Genomic DNA, 26,717 nt, shown 5'->3' with positions numbered 1-26,717 from the left:
CTGCTGGAAGTTTGTTCCAAGGATCTACTACTCTTTCAGTAAAATAATATTTTCTCATGTTGCCTTTGATCTTTCCCCCAACTAACTTCAGATTGTGTCCCCTTGTTCTTGTGTTCACTTTCCTATTAAAAACACTTCCCTCCTGGACCTTATTTAACCCTTTAATATATTTAAATGTTTCAATCACGTCCCCCCTTTTCCTTCTGTCCTCCAGACTATACAGATTGAGTTCATTAAGTCTTTCCTGATCAGTTTTATGCTTAAGATCTTCCACCGTTCTTGTAGCCCATCTTTGGACCCATTAATTTTGTCCATATCTTTTTGTAGGTGAGGTCTCCAGAACTGAACACAGTATTCCAAATGGGGTCTCACCAGCGCTCTATACAGCGGGATCATAATCTCCCTCTTCCTGCTTGTTATACCTCTAGCTATGCAGCCAAGCATCCTACTTGCTTTCCCTACTGCCTTTCTTGCCGACGTTTCATTAGCCAACAAGGTAACATCATCAGTGCTAGAAGGGAATAGGGTTTGTGGAATGATGGAGGAGGTGGACGAGGATGCGGCTTAGCATGATTAGGAAGGGAATTGAAAATAGATCAGCAAGCGTTGTATTGCCTCTGTACAAATCGATGGTGAGACCACACTGGGAGTATTGTGTACAGTTCTGGTCACCGCACCCCAAGAAGAATATAATGGAACTGGAAAAGGTGAAAAAAAAGGGCAACAAGTATGGTCAAGGGAATGGAGCACCTCCCTTATGAAACCAGGTTGCAACACCTTGGTCTCTTCAGTCTTGAAAGACGACGTTTAAGGGGTGACTTGATCGAAGTGTATAAAATCATGCATGGGATAGAAAAGGTGGATGGAGAAAAAATCTGTTAAAATATTTTCTCTATCACACAATACTAGGAAAAGGGGGCATTTCCTCAAGCTCTTGGGTAAGAAAGTGAGGACAAATAAAGGGAAACATTTCTTCACCCAGAAGGTCCTTGGTTTATGTAATTCCCTTCCAGAAGAAGTTGTGACAGCTGTCAGCCTGGATAGCTTCAAGGCAGGATTAGACAGATTCATGGATGCCAAGTGTATCATAGGTGGTTATTGAAACGGATGTCCATGTGCCACCTCTATGTTGGTTGAGGCAGGCAGGATTCTCTTGGGTACCATTTGTTGGTAGTTAAGGGAAAGGGAGGGTCTTGCCTTCTCCTTCTTCTCAAGATCCCCATGGACAATTGGTGGGCCTATGTGTGACACAGAATGCGGGACTCAATGGGCTTTGGCCTGATTCAGCATGGCTCTCTTATGTTCTTAGGACAGTGGTTCTCAACCTGGGGGTCGGGACCTCCTTGGGGGTCGAACGACTATTTCACAGGGGTCGCCTAAGACCCTGGGAAAAGACAAATTTCCCATGGTGTTAAGAACTAAAGCTTCTATTCTGGTGCCTTGGAACCTATTTTTACAATCCGACCAATCAGGCATTTACAGTGGGGGCGTCCCTCTGATCTTCCTGGCAATCAGCTTCAATCTCTATTGGGAGAATTGGCGCTAGACTTATGGTTGGGGGTCACCACAACACGAGGAACCGTATTAAGGGGTCATGGCATTAGAAAGGTTGAGAACCACTGTCTTAGGAGGAGAATGACGACGACTGTGGGATCCTTGGTATTTTCTCAGCTTGCTTGTTTTCTGGAAGACATTTATTTTTATTTTATTTATTTATTTATTTATTTTGTCCAATATATAATACACATTGAAGAGAAAGATATGTAATAATATAAGTAAAGAAAAGAATAGAAGAAAAGATATAAAAGTATAGGTGAACATATTTGAAAGGAAGAAAAGATAAATGAGATAAGGAGAGACAATTGGACAGGGGACGGAAGGCACACTGCTGCACTTATGCACGCCCCTTACTGACCTCTAAGGAACCTGGAGAGGTCAATCGTGGATAGTCTAAGGGAAAAATGTTGGGGTTAGGGGTTGACACTACTGAGTCGGGTAATGAGTTCCACGCTTCAACAACTCGGTTGCTGAAGTCATATTTTTTACAGTCAAGTTTGGAGCGGTTAATATTAAGTTTGAATCTATGTGCTCTTGTGTTGTTGCGATTGAAGCTGAAGTAGTCATTGACAGGTAGAACATTGCAGCATATGATCTTGTGGGCAATACTTAGATCGTGTTTTAGGCGATGTAGTTCTAAGCTTTCTAGACCTAGGATTGATAGTCTGCTTTCGTAGGGTATTCTGTTTTGAGTGGAGGAGTGAAGAGCTCTTCTGGTGAAGTATCTTTGGACATTTTCAAGGGTGTTGATGTCCGAGATGTTGTATGGGTTCCAGACAGATGAACTGTATTCAAGGACAATTCAATTTCATTACCCAAAATAGGTAACATCCTCAATATTAGTGATGATCACTAGCACTGATGATGTTAGCTAGTCTGGGTAAGGAAACATCTGCAAGGAAACAAGTGAGCTCAGAGACCCCCAAGGATGCCTCGTTTCTCCTGGTTACTTAGCAAGATGGTTTAGGGTCCTTATCCTAACTCCCCTTGATCCAGTTAACTGGGTCAGTCCAAAAACAGCCTCTCCAGACTGACCTCCGTAAAGAGTTTGGAGTATACAATAAGCAACCGAAAGCAAAAGATCCCATAAACTAACAAACCACCCCAGGCCGATGCTCATGCAAAAGCAAGAACCCAATTTTATTATCCAATATGCCATTTGTAATACTTTTTGACATTAATAGCTACACAAAGCTACCCTTCCCAAGCTTGGTAATTGTGAAACCTCTATTGCATCTCTAAGGCAAGGTCAAAAGGAAAAAAAATCGTTGCAGATGTAATTTGCAGTAAGCCTCCGAAAAGACACCTCGAGGACACAACATCGGCTGAGAAGACAGGATCAAAAGTTGCCAGAAACTTAAGTCTACATGTGGAAGAAATATATTGTTTGTTGTCTCACCACGTAGATATCTCTCTTGATGTTGCATCCATCTTCAAGATAAAACACAGTTTCTTTCCTATTTTTATTTCATTCATTTTTTTTGCTTGTCAAACATGGACAAGGTAACAAGTACAGTGGTACCTCTACTTACAAACTTAATTCGTTCCGTGACCAGGTTCTTAAGTAGAAAAGTTTATAAGAAGAAGCAATTTTTCCCATAGGAATCAATGTAAAAGCAAATAATGTGTGCGATTGGGGAAACCACAGGGAGGACGGAGGCCCTGTTTCCTCCCAGGAGATTCCTAGAGAGGCCCCACTGAGGCTTCTCCCCACCTTTTCTGGCCTCGTTTCCTCCCAGGAGATTCTTAGAGAGGCCCCACAGAGGCTTTTCCCCACCTTTTCCGGCCCCGTTTCCTCCCAGGAGATTCCTAGAGAGGCCCCACGGAGGCTTCTCCCCACCTTTTCTGGCCCTGTTTCCTCCCAGGAGATTCCTAGAGAGGCCCCATAGAGGCTTCTCCCTGCCTTTTCCGGCCCTGCTTCCTCCCAGGAGATTCCTAGAGAGGCCCCACGGAGGCTTCTCCCCACCTTTTCTGGCCCCGTTTCCTCTCAGGAGATTCTTAGAGAGGCCCCACAGAGGCTTCTCCCCACCTTTTCCGGCCCCGTTTCCTCCCAGGAGATTCCTAGAGAGGCCCCACGGAGGCTTCTCCCCACCTTTTCTGGCCCTGTTTCCTCCCAGGAGATTCCTAGAGAGGCCCCATAGAGGCTTCTCCCTGCCTTTTCCAGTTACAGTTTCGGAGGCTGTAAGTGGAAAATGGTTCTTGAAAAAAGGCAAAAAAAGTTTTGAACACCCAGTTCTTATCTAGAAAAGTTCGTAAGTAGAGGCGTTCGTAGGTAGAGGTACCACTGTATATGGTTGTTGGGGTGTACGTGATTGGATATCGTTTTAACTGAATAACAGAGTTGGGAGGGACCTGGAGGTCATCTAGTCCAACCCCTGCTCAAACAGGAGACCCTATAAAATTCCAGTGAAGCGGCTGTCCAGTCTCTTCTTAAAAGCCTCCAGTAATGCAGTACTGTAATTGTTCTTACTGTCAAGAAATCCATCAATTTCATTAGGTTTTCCAAAAGAAAAAGAAAGAATTCGGTATCGCTTGTGTATTCAAGTAGGACTTCAAATTTTTCACATTCATTCAACCATGCCAAATGTATGCTTTGACAATTGATAAGCCGTGACAAAAATGAAGCTTTCCTTCAAAGGCCTCTTGAAATTAGAGAAAAGTTGTCACTCTTGCGAGATTTCTAGAGGCTGGTAAGCCATGACATGATATAAATCTGACCCGTCTCTCCCCTCCAAATGGTGGAAAGGCAGAAGGAGACTAAAGTCAAATTAATGGGTCCTTCAAACAGCATGAATTCCAAATGCTCGTAGATTCCACCCCATGGCGGAAGGAAATGTCAGTTCATAAGTCAACGGAGTTGCTGTTGTGTGAAAATACATCTATTAATGTCACATCTTGTCCCTTACTTTCATGTTTAATTAGCCCAAGTGCAGTAATATTTTCTTTTTAATCCTCTTGCATAGCTTTCCATGCTAAATGTTTATCTTCTCTCTCTCGGTTGACCCATTTAGAATCTAACGTCCGTGTTAGCAAAGCTTTCTTTCACCACGTGCTGAAGAAAAGCTCTGTTCCCACAACAAAGACCAAAGAAAATGGGCCTGTCAGCTGCAAATTAAAAAGAAATGTATTCAAAAACAGATTCAGTCCTGGGCTGGGTTAAGCTAATTCTAGCCCATTATCTGTTTTGAGAGAATATCAGTACAGTGGTACCTCTACTTACAAGCATAATCCGTTACGTGACCAGGTTCTTAAGTAGAAAAGTTTGTAAGAAGAAGCAATTTTTCCCATAGGAATCAATGTAAAAGCAAATAATGCATGTGATTGGGGAAAGCACAGGGAGGGTGGAGACCCTGTTTCCTCCCAGGAGATTCCTAGAGAGGCTCCACGGAGGCTTCTCCCCGCCTTTTCTGGCCCTGTTTCCTCCCAGGAAATTCCTAGAGAGGCCCCATGGAGGATTCTCCCCACCTCTTCCAGCTCTGTTTCGTCCCAGCCAGGATATTCCTAGAGAGGCTCCACTGAGGCTTCTCTCCACCTTTTCCAGCCCTGTTTTCTCCCAGGAGATTCCTAGAGAAGCTTCTCCTGCCTTTTAGAAACATAGAAACATACAAGTCTGACGGCAGAAAAAGACCTCATGGTCCATCTAGTCTGCCCTTATACTATTTTCTGTAATTTATCTTAGGATGGATATATGTTTATCCCAGGCATGTTTAAATTCAGTTACTGTGGATTTATCTACCACGTCTGCTGGAAGTTTGTTCCAAGGATCTACTACTCTTTCAGTAAAATAATATTTTCTCATGTTGCTTTTGATCTTTACCCCAACTAACTTCAGATTGTGTCCCCTTGTTCTTGTGTTCACTTTCCTATTAAAAACACTTCCCTCCTGGACCTTATTTAACCCTTTAATATATTTAAATGTTTCGATCATGTCCCCCCTTTTCCTTCTGTCCTCCAGACTATACAGATTGAGTTCATTAAGTCTTTCCTGATACGTTTTATGCTTAAGACCTTCCACCATTCTTGTAGCCCGTCTTTGGACACGTTCAATTTTGTCAATATCTTTTTGTAGGTGAGGTCTCCAGAACTGAACACAGTATTCCAAATGTGGTCTCACCAGCATTCTGTATAGCGGGATCATAATCTCCCTCTTCCTGCTTGTTATACCTCTAGCTATGCAGCCAAGCATCCTACTTGCTTTCCCTACCGCCTGACTGCACTGTTCACCCATTTTGAGACTGTCAGAAATCACTACCCCTAAATCCTTTTCTTCTGAAGTTTTTGCTAACACAGAACTGCCAATGCAATACTCAGATTGAGGATTCCTTTTCCCCAAGTGCATTATTTTACATTTGGAAACATTAAACTGCAGTTTCCATTGCTTTTCCAGTTACAGTTTCGGAGGCTTGGGTTTGTAAGTGGAAAATAGTTCTTGAGAAGAGGCAAAAAAAATCTTGAGCACCTGGTTCTTATCTAGAAAAGTTTATAAGTATGAACTCCAATATCTTACAAGTATTTGAGTACAAAAAATCAACCAAGAGGGTTTTTTTTAGGATCTTGAATTACACAGAAACCTTGTGGGAATTCAGCTTTCTCCCCCAAAATTAGGAAAATCACACCTGAGATTTGGTGTTTATGCAGGATATTTTCCTTTGCTTCTTTTTAATCATACTTTTAATTTAATTTTGGGATTTCGCAAGTATCTCAGGGCTATCATGGATGGATTGGTCGGTGCCTATATCTTGCCATCCTGATCTGTTTGTAACCGCTGTGCAGATCCATGCTGGACATTTATCTTTGACTATCATTTCTGATAATGTGTATTTAATGTACCGTTGAATATGCACATTGATACCAATGGCTGGAGCATAAGCCATCCATCAAGTCAGCCAGATTCCAATCTAGCAAATCTCATGAATCTCTCTTTACATTTTCCAACTCCTTGGTTTCAATCAGGGTTACAGGTATTGCTCTGAAGTGCCATTAACCACTTTTGCAATTTTGACCCTTAATAGGCTTCTCAAACCATGTTCCTTAGAGTAGCCTTTCTGTCTCGTTCTTCTGAATAAGAAAAATAGGTTTCTGCCCCCTTCTCCTTCTTCTTTTTTTTTCCTTTCAGCCCTCACAGCAAGAGCCTTTAGCATAACGCATTTTAAAATTTGCATGTAAATTTCCTCTTCGGCTAGAAAAACAACTATAATCAGTGTATCAGGCCTGCAATCTAAGTGTGATTACATGTTGGGGAACCTCTTTTCAATGAATCATCCAGCAGCTTCCAGTTTTGTAGCTGGCCTCACAGGTGAAGGTGCCGTAGAGATACATTTTTAAAAGGGGTAAAGTCATGGCTGCTGTTGTTTTTATGAGTGAGAAAGAATCAACATCAGTTTAAAAGTGTGTGTAGAAACTGTCCAGGGGTATGTGTGTCTCTGTTTGTGTGTGTGTGTGTGTGAGAGAGAGAGAGAGAGGAGAGGAGGGAGGGAGGAGAGAAGGAAGGGAGGAGAAGGGAGAGCGGACAGAGGAGAGAAGGGGGAGAGAGGGAGGGGACAGGAGGGGAGGAGAAAGATGGCAGTAGGGAGTAGAGGGACAGAGGAAAAGGAAAAAGGGAGGCAAGGAAGAGAGGGGAGAGTGAAGGGAAGGAGGGAGAAGAGCGGAGAAAGGAGAGAAGGTGTTCTGTTGGGCTCTCTGATAGACTCCTCCCAAAAATTCACAGGTACAAATTTCAGACACACACAAGTTGGAAAATTCAAAACAATGTTCTTTATGACAATTCACTTAACCTAAGCCCTCTTTTGGTATAGCAAAGAGCACTTGTCTCCAAACAAACTGGTAATTTGTACAAGTCCCTTATCAGTTCTGTGATACTTAGCTTGCAGCTGTGAGGCAATTCACAGTCCTTCTTTCACAAAGTGAAACACACTTTGCCCTGGTTTAGTTTCATAGCGGGGGGAAATCAGCACACAAAAGGTCAAATAAAGCAGTCACGAAACACAACGATCAGATAATCCTCCACAATGGCCAAACCCACAGGCTGCTATTTATAGCAGCCTCACTAATGACCACAGCCCCACCCAACCACAGGTGGCCTCATTTCCTTTGATAATAATCTCTCAGTTCTTGTTGCCTATGCATCGCTCTCCGCATGCGTAGCTGTATCATTAACTCTTGTTCTGAATCCAAGGAGGAGCTAGATAATTGATCTCCTTCTGAGCTGTCTGCCACACTCTCCTCCTCCCTGTCACTCATGTCTTCTTGGTCAGAGGAGCCTTCATCCACAGATTCCACCGGGGGCAAAACAGGCCTGCAGCATGTGGATGTCTCCCCCACATCCACAGTCCTTGGGGCAGGAGCTGGGCCAGAGCTAACTACAACAGAAGGTAGGAGACTAACCACAAGACCAGAACTAACCAAACAACCAACCACAACAACCACACCCACTGCAAAGGTGCATTGCTTCTTATACTATTCTAGCCCAATCAGGTTGCAGCTTAGTCACTATGACTCAGCAGTATGACTGCTTTGCATACTCACATTACTGTTTTACCTTAAATGGAATATTATCTATGTTATGCAGGGCAATTGGCAATTAGCCACCAGTGAATTCAAAGTAAGTTTCAAACACACACAGTCAAAAAAGGAATAAAGCAAATTTATATAACAGTCTTGAAAACACAAGCTCCGAGAGGAGTCTAAAGTCCTTGGCTGCAGAAGCGTACCAACACAAAAGAGTAGATAAGACAGCTGTAAATTCACACAGCCACACAAGCCAAAAGTCCTCAAAGGTTCTTTAACCCTAAAATGTCCAAAGTTCACAAAAAGTCCTTGAATATGCTGTAGCAATCGTCTTGCAAAAGTCTTTCTTTCATAAATGGATAAACGCCCACAGCCCATGCTTCCCAGTGCCCGTTTTTATCACCAACTCATTAACATAATTACCCCTTGAACAGGTGTGCTCACTTATCTTCTGAGACATCTGCACAACTGTTCCCTTCGTGCCACAAGCCTGTGCACATGGGCATCCACAAGTGGGTCCTCCTCCAATTCTGATGACTCACTAATTGGAGCACTGACTGGTGGGCTGGCTGCACCCGCCCTCCCCCACTGTCTGTCCCAGGCTGTGAGCCCACTTCACTGTCTGATTCTGCTGGCAACAAAACAGGTCTCTGATAAACTGAGGATTCCCATAAATCAACATCAAAATTCCCCGCTGCAGGAGCTGGCCCAGAGCCAACCACAACAACCTAGGATAGTATAATCCTTGACAAAGCCCAATTTTTCTGATCTAGCCCATGGCAACTGAAGACCAAAAGGAGCGGGGGGACAGGGAGGAAAGGAAACCCAGTCTTGATAAAATTGGTTTGGAAAAACAACCCTGCTCTCTGGGACTTTCATTCATCTTCCAGTGATGGGGTCAGTCCCTGTATTAATATGTGACAAGTTAACTGGACTTAAATTATAAAAGCAGCAGTAAAGCAATTAAGCAAACTGGTCCGTAGGTGATTTGCAGCTGGGGCAGCGTGTTTCTCACATGTGCTCATTCAGAGATAACAGATATCCTTCCCATTGTAAACAAGATTAATCTTCTTAAACCCTGAGTAGATCACAATTCAGAGAAATGTCCTTCCTCCCTTTCAATAGTATCAGAACGGGGAGGGCTGGGCTAACAAGCTTCTGTATTCAGCAGCAGAATTGTTCACTGGGAAGCAGCAGAGAGGCCAGCAGTTAGTCGCCAGATTTCAATCTTGGTATCTCCAAACAGAGCTGATAGACAGGCATCTGATACTTAAGAGAGCCATCAGCTGCCAATATACAACAGCATCAACCCATAATGGACTTCCAAGCTAAATGGCAGTAGTCTAGATTACTAGTTTTAGACTGGGAGAGAAAGAGGGAGGGAGACAGAGACAGACAGAGAGAGATATGATAGATAGGTAGGTAGGTATGTAGGTAGGTAGGTAGGTAGGTAGGTAGCAGAGAGAAAGAGAGAGAAAAGAGAGACAAGAGTGGGGAAGAGAGAAATAGATGAGAGACAAATATGAGAGAGAGAGGGAGATGATAGATGGATGGCTGGCTGGCTGGCTGGCTGGCTGGCTGGCTGGCTGGCTGGCTGGCTGGCTGGCTGGCTGGCTGGCTGGATGGATGGATGGATGGATGGATGGATGGATGGATAGGTAAGTGGGTGAGTGGGTGGGTGGGTGGGTGGGTGGGTAGGTAGGTAGGTAGGTAGGTAGGTAGGTAGGTAGATAGATAGATAGATAGATAGATAGATAGATAGATAGATAGATAGATAGATAGATAGATAGATAGATAGATAGATGAGAGAGAGAGAAGAGACAGCTAGAGGGGGTGAGAGAGAGAGATGAAGGGGGGGACATTAATACTTGTGTTTTTTCATTCCAAAGTACAGGAGAAACAAAAATGTTAGAGGCAGATTGCTAACCACAAAAGCTGTTTATAGAGCTACTGATTGCTCAGGAAAGTAGCGAGACCCAGTCAAGAAGATGCTGAAGTGCTATCAATATTGCTTTAAGCAGGATTCCTGCGCTGGGTGGCAGATTGGTATGAATGGCCCTCTCAAATTCCATGGTTCACTGAGATCAAGACAAATTGATAGACTGGTCTTTGGGCTGTTTCTGGAACAGGGGAGAAAAGTGATAGGATATTAATGGCACCAGCTCTCTGCACCAATTAATAGCTTTCAGGAGAGCACAGCTGGCATGCACTTGTCCACTTTTAGAAATATACGAATTTGATCTTGTCCAGGTTTATTATCCTTGTGTTCTCTGTAGAGTGTCTCTGCTCATTCCCAACTACACCAGATCCAAATGTTTATAAGAAATAGACAATCTGATGAAGTGGTTGAAGCCAGGAGACCATGAGGCTTTTTGTCCCATGTCCAGTGATGGGCTGCCAATTGTTTTTACTGCCATGCCGTGGGCGTGGCTTATTTTGTGGGTGTGGCTTGGTGGTCATGTGACCTGGTGGGAGTGGCTTAACAATCATGGGACCTAGGGTGGCTTAAAGGTCATGTGACTGGGTGGGAGTGGCTTACCGACCAAGATTTCAAATAGGGGCTTGGACTCTTTCAGTTGATTAAGTCCCATTACAGTATTTGAATAGCCACAAAAAGGACAAGCGATAGACAGCATTATTTGTTGAGGAGCATAGCAACATTTTAAGGTTTTGTACTGAACCCACAAGGTAACAGATTAGGCAAGTAGCTCAATTTAATTTAATTGCTATAAAGGTTCCGCTCTAGATAATGATTAAAGATAATGATTAAAATGATTAAAGCTCTAGATAATGATTAAAATGATTAAAGCATTTGGGGTAAAAACATACTATTTAATTATTTCCTATTTTAAAAGGGAGGAAAATAGGGAAAAAATAATCTGCCGACCAGATACGTATTCATAGAAACATAGAAGTCTGACGGCAGAAAAAGACCTCATGGTCCATCTAGTCTGCCCTTATACTATTTTCTGTATTTTATCTTAGGATGGATATATGTTTATCCCAGGCATGTTTCAATTCAGTTACTGTGGATTTATCTGCCACGTCTTCTGGAAGTTTGTTCCAAGGATCTACTACTCTTTCAGTAAAATAATATTTTCTCATGTTGCTTTTGATCTTTCCCCCAACTAACTTCAGATTGTGTCCCCTTGTTCATGTGTTCACTTTCCTATTAAAAACACTTCCCTCCTGGACCTTATTTAACCCTTTAACATATTTAAATGTTACGATCATGCCCCCCCCCCTTTTCCTTCTGTCCTCCAGACTATACAGATTGAGTTCATGAAGTCTTTCCTGATCAGTTTTATGCTTAAGACCTTCCACCATTCTTGTAGCCCGTCTTTCGACCCGTTCAATTTTGTCAATATCTTTTTGTAGGTGAGGTGCCCAGAACATCTGGCTAGTCTTTAGTCTTGTCAGCTTCAGCACATTAGTTTGCTGGTTTTGATCATGTGCACCGCCATCTTTTTCCTTCAAGTTTTCTTATATTTTACAGAACCAACATCTCATGAGGGTACAAGATTTCACCACGTTTTTGCTTCCTGCACCTGCACTGGTAGCAGCGGTAATATCAATCCGCCCCAGGTATAGGTTTCCTGCCTGAGCAGGAGGTTGGACAAAAATCTCTCCAAGGTCCCTTCCAACTCTGTAGCTATTATTATGAATCAAACCCCATGCCCCCTTAATTCCTATAGCAGTAATTATTATTATTATTATTATTATTATTATTATTATTATTATTATTATTAATTAGGTTTGTATGCCTCCCCTCTCCGAGGACTCGGAGCGGCTCACAACAAGAAAAAACAGTACAAATCCAATATTTAAAAAACAGTTTAAAACCCTTAACATAAAAACAATCATACATCTCATGCAGACCATACATAAAGCGGAAACGGCCCGGGGAATCAATTCCCCCATGCCTGACGGCAGAGGTGGGTTTTTAGGAGTTTGCTAAAGGCAAGGAGGGTGGGGGCAGTCCTAATCTCTGGGGGGAGTTGGCTCCAGAGGGTCAGGGCCGCCACAGAGAAGGCTCTTCCCCTGGGTCCCCCCAGACGACATTGTTTCATTGATGGGACCCGGAGAAGGCCAACTCTGTGGGACCTAACCGGTCGCTGGAATTCATGCGGCAGAAGATGGTCCTGTAGATATTCTGGTCCGATGCCATGAAGGGCTTTATAGGTCATAACCAATACTTTGAATTGTGACCGGAAACTGATCGGCAACCAATGCAGACTGTGGAGTGTTGGAGTAATGGCGAACCTTTTTTCCCTCAGGTGCCGAAAGCATGTGTGTACACACCATCACACCTGCATGAGAGCCCACACCCATAATTCAATAGAATGGAATGGAACGGGACAGAACAAGATAGAATAGAATTAGAAATAGAATTCTTTATTGGCCAAATGTGATTGTACACACAAGGATTTTGTCTTTGTTGCATATGCCCTCAGTGTACATAAAAGAAAAGAGGGGTCAAATAAGCAATGAGGAAACAATCAATATTAATAATGATCTTAAGAATAGAAGCAACACGTTTCAGTCATACAGTCATAAGTGGGAGGAAAATGGTGATAGGAATGATGAGAAAAGACTAGTAGTAATAGTAGTGCAGACTTAGTAAATAGTTTGACAGTGTTGAGGGAATTATTTGTTTAGCAGAGTGATGGCGTTCAGGGGGGAAAATGTTCTTGTGTCTAGTTGTCTTGGTGTGCACTGCTCTGTAGTGACATTTTGAGGGTAGGAGTTGAAACAGTTTGTGTCCAGGATGCAAGGAGTCAGTCAATATTTCCACAGCCCTCTTTTTTGACTCGTGCAGTATACAGGCCCTCAATGGAAGGCAGGTTGGCAGCAATTGTTTTTTCTGCAGTTCTGCAATGCCTAGGGAGGGCAAAAATTGCCTCCCCTGTCCTATAGTGAGGTTCTCCTAAATCAAACCTAAGCAGCTATTGTTCTCACCGGTCAATACAATACAGGGAGCACTGACTTTAAAAAGTCAAATTTCTCCCCAAGTTTTTGATTCACTAAGTTGAAGCTGATTTACGGTGCACTATATGAAACATTTTAAAAAATGCCACTCTGGGCTAATTGCAAAGCTCAGCTGATCCCCCAAATGATTAATAAAGTTCCAGAGTAATTTTCTCTCTCTCTCTCTCTCTCTCTCTCTTCCACTGCCAGATGGAGTGCAGCAAATTAATCGGCATCGCATCGTGCAAATTTGCACATTAATACACAAAGCTTGCAGGTGAAGAAAAACTAGGGAACAATTCGCTCCTGACCCATCTTCCACTTGACCCTTGAAGAGCACAAGCAAGATTAACTAATTAACCGTGGTCGACTTATAATGTTTCAGATTATATCACGCTACCCTATATGGCCCTTTTCGTATAGGTATAGCAAATGAAGGCATTTATTATCATTACAGATGAATAAGCTGCTAATATTATAATGCCTCTGCTCACAGGGGTGGGTTCCACTTACCTTCGCCACCACTTTGCATCACAACATTTTGCAGGTGAAGTGAGGGCAGTAATGGGCAGCCAAACTTTTTACTGCCACACTGTAGGTGTGGTTTATTTTGTGGGTGTGGCTTGATGGTCATGTGACCAGGTGGGAGTAGCTTCAACGATCATCATCCTTCAAGTGAACTGTTAAGTCCTCGACTTACAGCCTCACCAGTGTTGCTCTCTGGGGTGACTATTTATTTATTTATTTATTTATTTGTCAAACAATTATAGGGTGATAATTTGTACATATAAAACATTAGATAAGTAATTATAAAAAGTAGACAATAGGACAGGGATGGTAGGCACAATGGTGTGCTTATGCATGCCCCTTACAGACCTCTTAGAAAGGAGGAGAGATCAATTGTAGATAGTCTAAGGCTAAAGGTTTTGGGGTTAAGAGTAGAAACCACAGAATCAGGTAGTGCATTCCAGGCGTTGATTACTCTGTTGCTGAAGTCGTAAATTTTGCAGTCAAGTTTGGAGCGGTTGACATTTAGTTTAAATCGATTTCGTGCTCGTGTGTTGTTGCGGTTGAAGGTGAAGTAGTCGTTAACAGGTAGGACATTTTGGTATATTATTTTATGAAATATAATTAAGTCGGAACAGAGACGACGGAGTTGTAAGTTGTCTAAACCAAGAATTTCTGGTGGAGTAAGGTATTTTGTTGTGAGAAGAGGAACGAAGGACTCTTCTTGTGAAATATTTCTGGACTCTCTCAATTGTGCTGATGTCAGATATGCAATGTGGGTTCCATACAGGCGACAAATGGTCTGACAAATGTTTTGTAAGCTCTTGTTAGCAGTTCAAAATTACCAGAGAAGAAGCTGTGAAGGAGACCATGTCCAAACTGATGCTTTATGCAAAGCAAGATGGAAAACAGACTTGGGGAATTCAACGAACGTTCTGAGATTTAAGAGGGATCAAAAGAAATGCTCCTTCATTCAAAGCCTGGAATATACATCTACAGAAGGTGCAAACTCCAGATACCCCGTCCGTCTCCTTTGATGTCTTTCAAAGGAGATTAGATAAACATGAAAAATCTGTCTGTAGCCACTAGACATGATTTTTTTTTTTTAAATTAAGTACGCAATGTATACGCCAACTCTATCCTGGAGATTCTAAGCTGCAGCCGAGAGCAGCCAAGATGTCAAAAAAGAACTGTTTTAAAATAATAAACATAAGCCATGTTCCACATAGTAAACTTTCCAAAACTGAATGACTAGCTTCAATCACTGTATTAAAATGTACGTGTGTGTGTGTGTTTGTGTGTGTATTATGTGTGTATAGTATGTGTGTATATTATGAGTATCTATTTATATTTAGAGTGTTATTTTTTTTAAAAAAAAAATGTTCTAAATTATATACATTCTGAAAAAGAAATCTATTCCGCAGCCACTAGTTATATTCCCTTTAGCCCCATAAATAATTTGTTGAAAAGTATTGGCTGTCTAGAACAACGTATTAGTTAAATGTGCAATATATTAAGAAAAGCAAGCTTTTCAAAGGGTGACTATTAATAAAAAGTAAGAAAGGAGGGAGAAAAGCCACACAAGTTTTAATAAATAATATCTGGTTTTTCTTTCTGTTGGAAATTTTCCTTTGGAAAATCAATACAAGTATTGAATATCTCATTGAGCTAAGTTTGTTCCTATGGATTTTGGAACAAGTTACAAGCAGGTGGAAAGTATGTAAGGTTTACGGCTGTAATCTAATATTAGTTTTTCTAGGGAAAAGTTCCATTAAATTTGAACAAAATCATTTCTGGGATAGACATGCATAAAACTGTACTATTTAATTAAAGTTTTAATTACTGCTATTTCATATCAAGTATGTAAAGATATTCCAGCACGTTGGAGTATGAATACCTTTTTAGGGACTTTGTATTCCAAAACTTGACTCTAATTTACATGTAATTTTTTTTTAAAAAAGATAATAAAAAGATTTAAATAAGATTTGGTTTTTCGTCTTTACTATTGACTCATCAAGCATACCGATGAGCTATATAAATTTCTATGCCATCCTTATCTTTATCCTTTAGGTGACTTTAAACTCGATTTTTAAAAACCTTGTAACCTCTTAACTGGGGTCAGTTGCTGTTGTAAGGGTTACAGTCGGGGCGATAGGATGGAGCTGAGAGTTTGCTGGCTGGATGCCCTTCCTGACACCCTGTGGGGTTCACAGCAATTTTTAGGGTTTTTTGCACACAAGGAGAGAAACATCTGCTCATGCCTAGGATTGAACTCTCAACCTTCTGAGTGGGAGGTGAGCATCTTCAACACTAGGCCACTATGCTGCCCTTTAGATGACTTGATACACTATGTTTCCAAATGTAAAATAATGCACTTGGGGAAAAGGAATCCTCAATCTGAGTATTGTATTGGCAGTTCTGTGTTAGCAAAAACTTGGCCTCTCCTTGTCTCAAAGAGCTACAATTTCCCCATCTATTTACTATTACTGAACATCCAAAATATACTATTTAATTCTATGTATATATGCCATATATGTACAGACATATTAAAAACAGGCACACAAAAATATACATTATCTACTATATAAACTGTATGTGTATGTTCACAAACACATGCATGCACAGTTCTTCTAAAATTATACTCATTCAACTTCATTTACTGCGATAGGAAAAACATATCCAGAACCCAGGAGGGGGGAAAAGAAAATAAATCAATTTTTTTCCTACCAGTTCTGTGTACCTGACCAAATTTTTTCTATCGGTTCTGTATACCTGACTGTACCCATAGGAGCCCATCACTGATTACTTGTATACCTTCTGTATATAGAATACACCTTTCTTTTTCTTAAGCACACAGATCAGATGTGGACGCAGATACTTCTTGACTTACAATCAGTGTTCCCTCTAATTTTTTTTGAGGTGGGCGGAAAAGTATAGTGTCTGAGCGGCAGTCCCTTTGGGACTGGGCGGCACAGAAATAATAAATAAATAAATAAATAAATAAATAAATAAATAAATAAATACTGTGTGTCTATAACAGTGAGCTCATAATAGGGCAACTCTATCAATATCAAAATGCCACTTAAATAGTTGAGCTAGTTTCAAACTAGATTTTGATTTTCTTTCTCTCTTCCTTACTCCCATTCTTTTTCTTTTTCTTTTCCTTCCTCTCTTTTTTCTATCTGTTTCTCTCTCTTCCTCTCTTCCTCTCTCTCTCCTTCCCTCTCACTCTTTCCCTCTCGGCTTCTGGGCAGGTTTGGAAAACTCTGAGTTGATGATGATTTTTAAGTGAGCGATTGCTCACTGCTCAGCTTAGAGGGAACTATGCTTACAATAGTTCTGTCAGGGTTCCAGATAGCATCCGAAATTAAATCAGAGTCTGAGCCTCAAAGTTCCAATTTATTAGCAGAGCCCTGTGGGCACATCTCTGAGAAACCCGAATCTAAGGCTACCAGGGTCTCTCCACCCAGGTTAAAGTTCATTCCCTTGTTCCCACACCCACAAGTTTCATCACGTTGACCAATCTCTTTCATGCCAACGTGGCCGTTCCTCCCATCAACTTCCAGGCAGGTGTCGAACAAAGGATAACCTTGAGAATCTAGAAGGAATGTGTTTTGGCTACATTTCTACTTTCCTCATGCAGAACGCCTCCCAAATTCCCACAGCAAGGATTTTATTTATTTATTTATTTATTTATTTTTATTTATTCATTTGTCCAATACACAAATACATAGGAAGAAAAATACACATGTAGTAATATATATAAGGGTAAAGTGAGCTTAGAGGAGAGGATATATGAAAGAAAGAAAATATATATGATAAGCGAGAGAAAGGAAAGACAATTGGACAGGGGATGAAAGGCACACCAGTGCACTTATGTACGCCCCTTACTGGCCTCTTAGGAACCTGGAGAGGTCAATCGTGGAGAGTCTAAGGGAGAAATGTTGGGGGTTAGGGGTTGACACAATTAAGTCCGGCAATGAGTTCCACGCTTCGATAACTCGATTGTTGAAATCATATTTTTTACAGTCAAGTTTGGCGCGGTTCGTATTAAGTTTGAATCTGTTGCGTGCTCTTGTGTTGTTGCGGTTGAAGCTGAAGTAGCCATTGACCGATAGGACGTTGCAGCATATGATCTTGTGGGCAATACTTAGATTGTGTTTTAGGCTCCGTAGTTCTAGGCTTTCTAGGCCCAGGATTGTTAGTCTATTTTCGTAGGATATTCTGTTTCGAGTGGAGGAAGGAAGGGCAGTCTAATGTACAATATGTGGCAGACTTTCTGATAAAAGACATCAAAAAGTAATCAGAAAATGAGGTAGCCGGTGAAACTGACCATTCAGTTAGAGAAACTAAAAAGGAAGGAAATCTATTTTTAATTTAGACCATTATTCAGCATTCCAAGGAGTTATTCCCTTGAATTTGCACATGCATTTCTACAGCAATATAATTTTCATGTTATTTACCCTGAAATACATTCCTTTCTTAGATGTGCTTCTAGAAAGCTTCAGAAGCCTATTTCAACCAAACGTAGTAAAGAGAAGCGCAGGTTCAAAAGGCAAAGCAAGATATTATTTTTAAAAAATCAAGACTTCACCGGGAGTTGTTCATGGATGATTAAGCAAGAACTGTGAAAGGATTTGTGCTGTAATCCCTCATTTGTGTAATGGACTCAGACTGGTAAGCAACAAGCATGCAACTTGCATATAGAGGATTGCTTTCATTCTAGGGGAAATACCAAATAGACTTACAAATATCGTATTTTTGGAGTATAAGATGCTCCTTTCCCCCACTAAAAGAGACCAAACATTTGGACGTGTGTTATTGTTGTGGTTCAGCCTGAGGCCGATCAAAGGCCAGCTGCGTCTCCGCTGGCTCCATGCATGGAGGAGGCTGACAGCGAAGAGGAGGGGGCTGAGCAGTCGGAAGGGGGAGGGTCCAGTCAGGAATGTGATGAGGAAGAACAGCATGGGAGCCCCGGGGAGGGGCCCTCCCCTGCCAGTAGCTTGGAGTCATTAGGTGACGAGGCACAAGCTGTCATTGACATGCAACAGAGACGTTTAGATCAAAGGAAGGATCAATTGAGGAGATATTATCAGCATTGAATAAGGAACATCAGGGCTTGGGTGTGGTCCTCATTAGCAGGGAAGGGTTTATAAGGCAGGCAAGCTCTTGAAGCCATGTGGAGTGTTATCAGTTTGGAGTTCCTGTAACCTGCAGTGTTTCTCGGCGTCTCTGTTCCTGGCTCGTGGCCCAGCAGTCTTGAAGAACCGTGGGAGGTGTATGTCTGTTATCTACAGCCTCGTCTTGGCAGCAAGAATCCTATATTGATGCATGGACAATTACCTTCACGTATATATTTGGAGTTCCAGTGTTTTCCTGCTTTGTAAGGACATTTTCTGTTAGCTTCGTTTTCCTTGAACACTATAAAACTGTATTTGAATTTTACGGTGTGTCTGGCTTATCTTTTTGGGTTGGTTATAGCTTCTGGAGTGACCCAGACAGAACAGTTATATTCCAAATATAGCTTTTTTGGGGGAGAGGGAGCTTTTTTCTCAGCCCCAACGAGGTGCTACCGATCTTCCCGTCTTGCAGGATTTTTTCATTCCTACTCCTTCCAAAGAAAGTTTTTTCCAGCTCTAAGTCTTTACAGCCTTGTTTTCATTGCTACTCCCTCTGAAAAGGTTTTTTTTCCAGCTGTAAGTCTTTACAGGCTGTTTTCATTAGGACTCCCTCCAAAAAATGTTTTTTTCCAGCCCTAAATCTTTGTAGGTTTGTCTTAATTGCTACTCCCTCTGAAGAAGTTTTTTCCCAGTCCTAAGCCTTTACAGCCTTGTTTTCATTGCTACTCCCTCTGAAAAAGCTTTTTTCCCAGCTGTAAGTCTTTTCAGGCTTGTTTTCATTGCTACTCCCTCCCAAAAAATGTTTTTTTCCAGCCCTAAGTCTCTGTAGGTTTGTTTTAATTGCTACTCCCTCTGAAGAAGTTTTTTTCCAGCTCTAAGTCTTTACAGGTTTATTTTCTTTGCTACTTTCTTTGCTACTTCCAGCCTTAACGAGGAGATAAAATAATATGATGAAGCTGAACATCTAAGGTCAGCCAGATGAATATCTAGCCACATAAATATTTGGTAGGTGGATTTTTTTCCTATTTTCCTCCCCCCAAAATTAAGGTGTGTCTTATGCTCGAAAAAATATGATATGGAGAGGTTTGCTTTCATTCTAAGAGAAATACCAAATAGACTTTCAAATACTTACCCAAAAGTTTGAAATCATTGCATTTAGTACAGATAATCCTGAATTCACAGCAGTTTGTTTAGGGTCCATTCCGAGTGGCATTGCAGCATTCCTATGGCCTTGTGATCAAAATCCAGATGTTTGGCAACTGGCTCATATTTATGATGGTCGGAGTATTTCGAGAGCATGTAATCCCCTTTTGTGATCTTCTGTAATGCAAAGTCGATAGAGAACTCCGATTCATCAAACAAACATGTCACTAATTGAATTTTTATTCCATTAAAAAATATATCAATTTTGCTTGGACTCGGCATTTAAAGCAGACTTACACCTGCTCAAACTCTACATTTCCTAAGCTTTTCTCAGAGATTTCCGATAAGAAAGTGCACTTTGGCTATTGGTAAGGATGCAATATAAAAGAACCGCAAGAATTATCTTCTGTTGACCTCCAAATGTAGAAGATAGAGTCACAGTTCCAAATTAGCAAAAGGCAAACCCAAACTCAAGTTACAACTGGTTGTAAATTGGGGCCAAATTCACTCAACAAATGTTTCTCTTAGTAACAGACATTTTTGTCTCAATTGACTACCTGTAGATTATATCCTAGTTATCTAAGACCACTGAAGGAAAATGGGAGGAAATGGCCAAAGGGATAGTATCCAGTGAAATAAATGACTGCAAGTAATGACAAAAGGCCAAACAATATCTCACTTATGTTCTGCATGTATTTCTCTTTTAACCAAATCTTCAAGGAGAAGCTTTAGTGGATCAGGGCTCTGATTCAACTTCAAAACATCAAGTGGGTGAACACAAAATTAAGATTCAAAGAGCTCTCCATAGATTTCTCTTCAAGAGAAGTAACAGCAACCTCTTAAGATGATAATTATGTGTTATATTAATTTTTTTAAAAAAAATGAAAACTCTCCACTTAACAGACCAGTCAACCGGAGGCAACATTTAATGTTCTATTTGTGTCCAGCCACTAAAATTAAATTCAAACCACTCAAAATTCTTCCCTGAGACTGTGACTAGAGCATGTTGCAAGTTGTATATAATTCCCCTAATTTTTAATACCTGGTAGTGAGTTTTTTTCCCTCTGATACCGAGCAAAAAACATTGTAGTTCAATTTCAGCTCTATCGAGTCAACACAAATTATTTTGTTCTGGGTGATACTTATTCCTGAATAATAGACTATAAACCTAAAAGATTCTACATCTTGGGTACATTAATCAAACGTCCTCAACAAGATGTCTGGCAGATTATTGAATTATCCCCAAATAACACAGGAAATGATTCTTCCGACTGGGATGGAGTCCAGCATATCTACAAGATGCTGGTTTGGAACAAATCTAAAATGTTGCATCTAATCACAACAATGACAAAAAGCAGATAAATGGAAAGGCAGCGGATGTGAGGTTAAAGGGGAAAATATCGTTTGATAAGAATAACTACAGATGATTGCATATTTACTTGACTTTTTGACCCAGGCATATCATTCAGTGGGAGCTGTCCAAAGCAGTGGTGCTGAAAAGTCTACAAAGAAGTTCTCTCTGTGTTAAAAGACGCTACACCCTAATTTTAAACTCCAGTATATATTGTAATTTTGTTCAATGTCATCATCTCATTGAGCTTTAAACACTTTCTCTATTTACTTTGCACTCAGAAATGAACATCATTACATCTTCTAATCCCTAATTATCCAAACTAATGATTAACAGCAGCCACAAAGAGAGGCCTTTGGGTGCAATAAAATAATGGTAACGTTAATGATAATCTGAAATGAGATAGGGACAGGGATAGAGATAGGGATGAAGAGAGGTAGGGAGGGGGACAGAGAGAGAGGGGGAGGGAGAGAGGGGAGAGAGGGGGAGGGAGGGAGAGAGAGAGAGATGGTAACACAGTGGCTCATTTATTTATTTTATTTTATTTATTCATTTGTCCAATACACAAATACATAGGAAGAAAAATAGACATGTAGTAATATATATAAGGGTAAAGTGAACTTAGAGGAGAGGATATATGAAAGAAAGAAAATATATATGATAAGTGAGAGAAAGGAAAGACAATTGGATAGCGGACGAAAGGCACACCAGTGCATTTATGTACGCCCCTTACTGGCCTCTTAGGAACCTGGAGAGGTCAATCGTGGAGAGTCTAAGGGAGAAATATTGGGGGTTAGGGGTTGACACAATTGAGTCCGGCAATGAGTTCCACGCTTCGATAACTCGATTGTTGAAATCATATTTTTTACAGTCAAGTTTGGAGCGGTTCGTATTAAGTTTGAATCTGTTGCGTGCTCTTGCGGTTAAAGCTGAAGTAGTCATTGACCGGTAGGACGTTGCAGCATAATGGTTAGGACAGTGTGTTTTGTCACCTGGAGAGCTATTAGTCCAGGTTTAAAACTTGAGCATAATGGTATGGGGTGAGTTCCTATCCTTGCCCCAGTTCCTGCCGTATACAGTATATATTTCATCAATTTGGAATAAAGTTCTGTTCAAACAGAAAGCATCACAGGAAACTTTAGCAATGACAGAATTATCAACTCTTACCAAGCTGGGAGCCAGTGACAGCTTTCCATTTGATGTAGCAAAGAGATTTTATAAAATAAATATGAAGAGGCTTTAATACAAAATGGGATTGTGGAAATATACAGATATGCATTCTTATCACTGCTGAGTCTACAGGTGGCAAAATGATTAACTGAAATTATCTGAAAGTTTTCTCTAGTCTTGAACACTTTATCTGTTGAATGGAGACTCCCAAAACAAATACTTCTATATGAATTTTATATGAGTTCATCGCTACAATCTGTTGTAGCGAATTGGACTAGAATAGAGGAGGCTCAGTTTAATTCAGCCCTGGATATTGAGCGTCTTTGACCCAATCATTCTCTTGCAGTTTAAACTACTTCTCAGGATAATGTTTTTTGAAAGAAGGAGAAAATTGGTGTAGACGATTTTAAGACGGTGAACCTCAAATCCCAGAATTCCATATCCAGCACACTGGCTTGGGAATTCTGGGAGTTGAAGTCCACACACCTTAAAACTGTCGAGGTTAAGAAATACTGGTATAGACAGTGCTTTAGACCCCACCATGAATTCCTGGAAATAAATCTGAAGAATAAATCATACAACTCTGCATTAAGTGCATCAACAGAGGGATACAAACTAGGTCTAAGGTGGTACTAATACCACTATAATAGCCTAGGACAGGGGTAGGCAAAGTTAGCTCTTCTATGACATGTGGACTTCAACTCCCAGAATTCCTGAGCTTGCATCATTGGCTCAGGAATTCTGGGAGCTGAAGCCCATAAGTCATAGAAGAGCCAACTTTGCCTACCCCTGGCCTAGTTGTTCAATTTTGTGCTCCACACTACAAAAAAGACATTGAAACTATGGAAAAAGTACAGGAGCGAGCAATCAGAATGATGAAGGGAAACCAAAACATATGAGGAAAGGTTGCAGGAACTGGGCATGGATATTCTAGCGAAGAGGGGGTCCAGGGGGGGAGATGATAGCAGTCTTCAAATACTTGAAGGGCTGCCACAATGAGGAAGGGTCACACTGTTTTCCAAAGCACCAGAGGGCCAGACAAGGAGCAACTGACGGAAGCTGATCAAGGAGAGATTCAACCTAGAAATAAGGAAGAATTTTCTGGTGGTGAGAGCGATCAACCAGTGGAATGGCCTGCCTGCGGAGGTTGTGAATGCCCCGTGGCTGGAGACCTTCAAGAAGAGACTGGACTGTGTTGTGGTTAGCTCTGGCCCAGCTCCTGCCCCAAGGAATGTGGAGGTGGATGTGGGGGAGACATCCACATGCCACAGGCCTGTTTTGCTCCCAGTAGAATCTGCTGATGAAGTCTCCTCTGACCAAGGAAGCATGAGTGACAGGGCAGAGGGGAGTTTGGCAGACAGCCCAGGAGGAGATCAATCACCCTTATCATCCCTGGATTCCTACCAAGAAGTTATGACACATCCACGCATGCGTAGAGTGATGCATAGGAGACAACAACTGAAGGATTATTACAAGAGAAAATGAGGCCACCTGTGGTTGGGTGGGGCTGCTGTAATTAGTGCTACAGATAAAAGCGCAGCCTGATGTTTTAGCCTCATGGCAATTTATCTGATTCATTGTTTCGTCAAGATCATGGTTTTTTGCTGTTCAGGATTGTGTGTGTGGACTCTCTGGACTTTAGAATTGGACTCAATTTCCCAGTTATTGGGTGAGCAATTGGATTGCATTTCACCTGTGTCTTGTGTGTACCAGAAAATCCCTTTGACATTTAAAAAGGGAGCTGTTTCTGTTTTTCTGTTTGTAAAAACTTTTGGGTTTTCCTTTTATCGTGTGGTGTGTGTCTTCCTGGACTAATTACCCTGTAATTACGGGCGGTTGAGACATACAGGCAGAACAGACTGCCATATGTCTGGGACAGGATAGGGTCTCCTGCACCAGCAGGAGGTTGGACTAGAAGTGCCACAGGGTTCCTTCCAACTACAAACTATAAATAAAAATAAAACTTGACTTAAGGCATCAGTCCTGCTAAGTGACTCATAGTACCAACATCTAACAAGCCTCAATTCATTTTTATTCATAAACACTGTGTCATTTGGAATACTGTGTTCAGTTCTGGAGACCTCACCTACAAAAAGATATTGACAAAATTGAACGGGTCCAAAGACAGGATACAAGAATGGTGGAAGGTCTTAAGCATAAAACGTATCAGGAAAGACTTCATGAACTCAATCTGTATAGTCTGGAGGACAGAAGGAAAAGGGGGGACAGGATTGAAACATTTAAATATATTAAAGGGTTAAATAAGGTCCAGGAGAGAAGTGTTTTTAATAGGAAAGTGAACACAAGAACAAGGGGACACAATCTGAAGTTAGTTGGGGGAAAGATCAAAAGCAACACGAGAAAATATTATTTTACTGAAAGAGTAGTAGATCCTTGGAACAAACTTCCAGCAGACGTGGTAGATAAATCCACAGTCACTGAATTTAAACATGCCTGGGATAAACATATATCCATCCTAATACAGAAATACAGAAAATAAAATACAGAAAATAGTATAAGGGCAGACTAGATGGACCATGAGGTCTTTTTCTGCCGTCAGACTTCTATGTTTCTATGTAACACTGGCAGGAGCAAGCATTGAGGAATTTCTATCTTAAAAACCGACTGCAACTATTTTAAATCCAAACTAACAAATACATTTTCGCTTCTCATATCCCAGCAAGCCTCTCATTTGGCACCCTGCGAGATATATCACGTAAAAAGAGAAAGGGTGGGGAGGAATCAATTGCGATGGGTCTGCGTCAGCAGTCAAGTTTTCTTTGGCCACAAAGCAGCATTCAGCACAATCTCTCACCCAGTAACTATTGGTAATGTTTGTATAAAATTACCTTGCAATTTAGCTTTCCTGCTTCCTGCTACTCGAGGCAAGAAATCCAATGTGAAAGCACCTGCAAAAACTACCGATCAGCAATTGGTGGAGATAGAAAACAATACAGCACATGAATGGTTCACATTTTGTGAATATAGCTCGCATTTAGCAAGGAAAAAACACAGGTGTGAGTGTGTGTGTGTGTAGATCAACATTTTCAAAAATAAAAAATAAAAAGGCAGTTCGAGACATTAGCTATGGAAAGCTGCACTCATGCTGTGAAAAACAGAGACTTTGCATACAGCCCAAGGAAAAATTTCACACCTCCCTTGTCATTCTAAGCATATATAAATAATGTCATTTTGAGGCAGAGCACAGAAAGGAAACTGACTTGCATGTATGGCATTTCACATCTGAAAATGAGCTCATAGTTGAGGGCATTTTTTAAAAAATGAGAGGGCATGGATAGTCTAGCAAAGAGAAGGACCAGGGGACATATGACAGGACTAGGGGACATATGACAATGTTGGTTATGACCTTTAAAGCCCTTCATGGCACTGGACCAAAATATCTCCGAGACCGCCTGCTGCCGCACGAATCCCAGCGACCGATTAGGTCCCACAGAGTGGGCCTCCTCCGGGTCCTGTCAACTAAACAATGTCGGTTGGTGGGCCCCAGGGGAAGAGCCTTCTCTGTGGCGGCCCCGACCCTCTGGAACCAACTCCCCCCGGAGATTAGAACTGCCCCTACCCTCCTTGCCTTTCGTAAGCTCCTTAAGACCCACCTTTGTCGTCAGGCATGGGGGAACTGAAACATCTCCCCCGGGCATATACAATTTATGAATGGTATGTTTGTATGTATGTGTGTTTAGAAAATGGGGTCTTTTAAATATTTTTAAATAATAATTTAGATTTGTTGTAAATTGTTTTCACTTTGTTGTGAGCCGCCCCGAGTCTGCGGAGAGGGGCGGCATACAAATCTAAAAAATAAATAAATAAATAAATATGAATAGAACGGAATGGAATTTCTTATTGGCCAAATATGATTGGACACACAAGGAATTGGTCTTGGTGCATATGCTCTCAGTGCACATAAAATAAAAAGATACATTTGTCAAGAATCATGAAGTACAACACTTAATGATTGTCATAGGAGTCAAATAAGCAATGAGAAAACAATATTAATAAACATCTTAAGGATACAAGCAATATGTTACAGTCATATAGTCATAAGTGGGAGGAAATGGGTGATAGGAATGTTGAGAAAAAACTAGTAGTAATAGTGCAGACTTAGTAAAAGGTTTGACAGTGTTGAGGGAATTATTTATTTAGCTGAGTGACGGCATTCGGGAAGAAACTGCTGTTGTGTCTAGTTGTCTTGGTGTGCAGTGATCTGTAGTATCATTTTGAGGGCAGGAGTTGAAACGGTTTATGTCCAGGACGCGAAGGGTCAGTAAATATTTGCACTGCCCTCTTTTGAATCATGCAACATATAGGTCCTCAATGGAAGGCAGGTTGGCAGCCATTGTTTATTTGGCAGTTCTAGCAGTATTCCAGAATTTGAG

This window comes from Erythrolamprus reginae, chromosome 9 (assembly GCF_031021105.1).
Source record: "Erythrolamprus reginae isolate rEryReg1 chromosome 9, rEryReg1.hap1, whole genome shotgun sequence".
NCBI lineage: Eukaryota > Metazoa > Chordata > Lepidosauria > Squamata > Dipsadidae > Erythrolamprus > Erythrolamprus reginae.
This window is presented reverse-complemented; position numbering follows the sequence as displayed.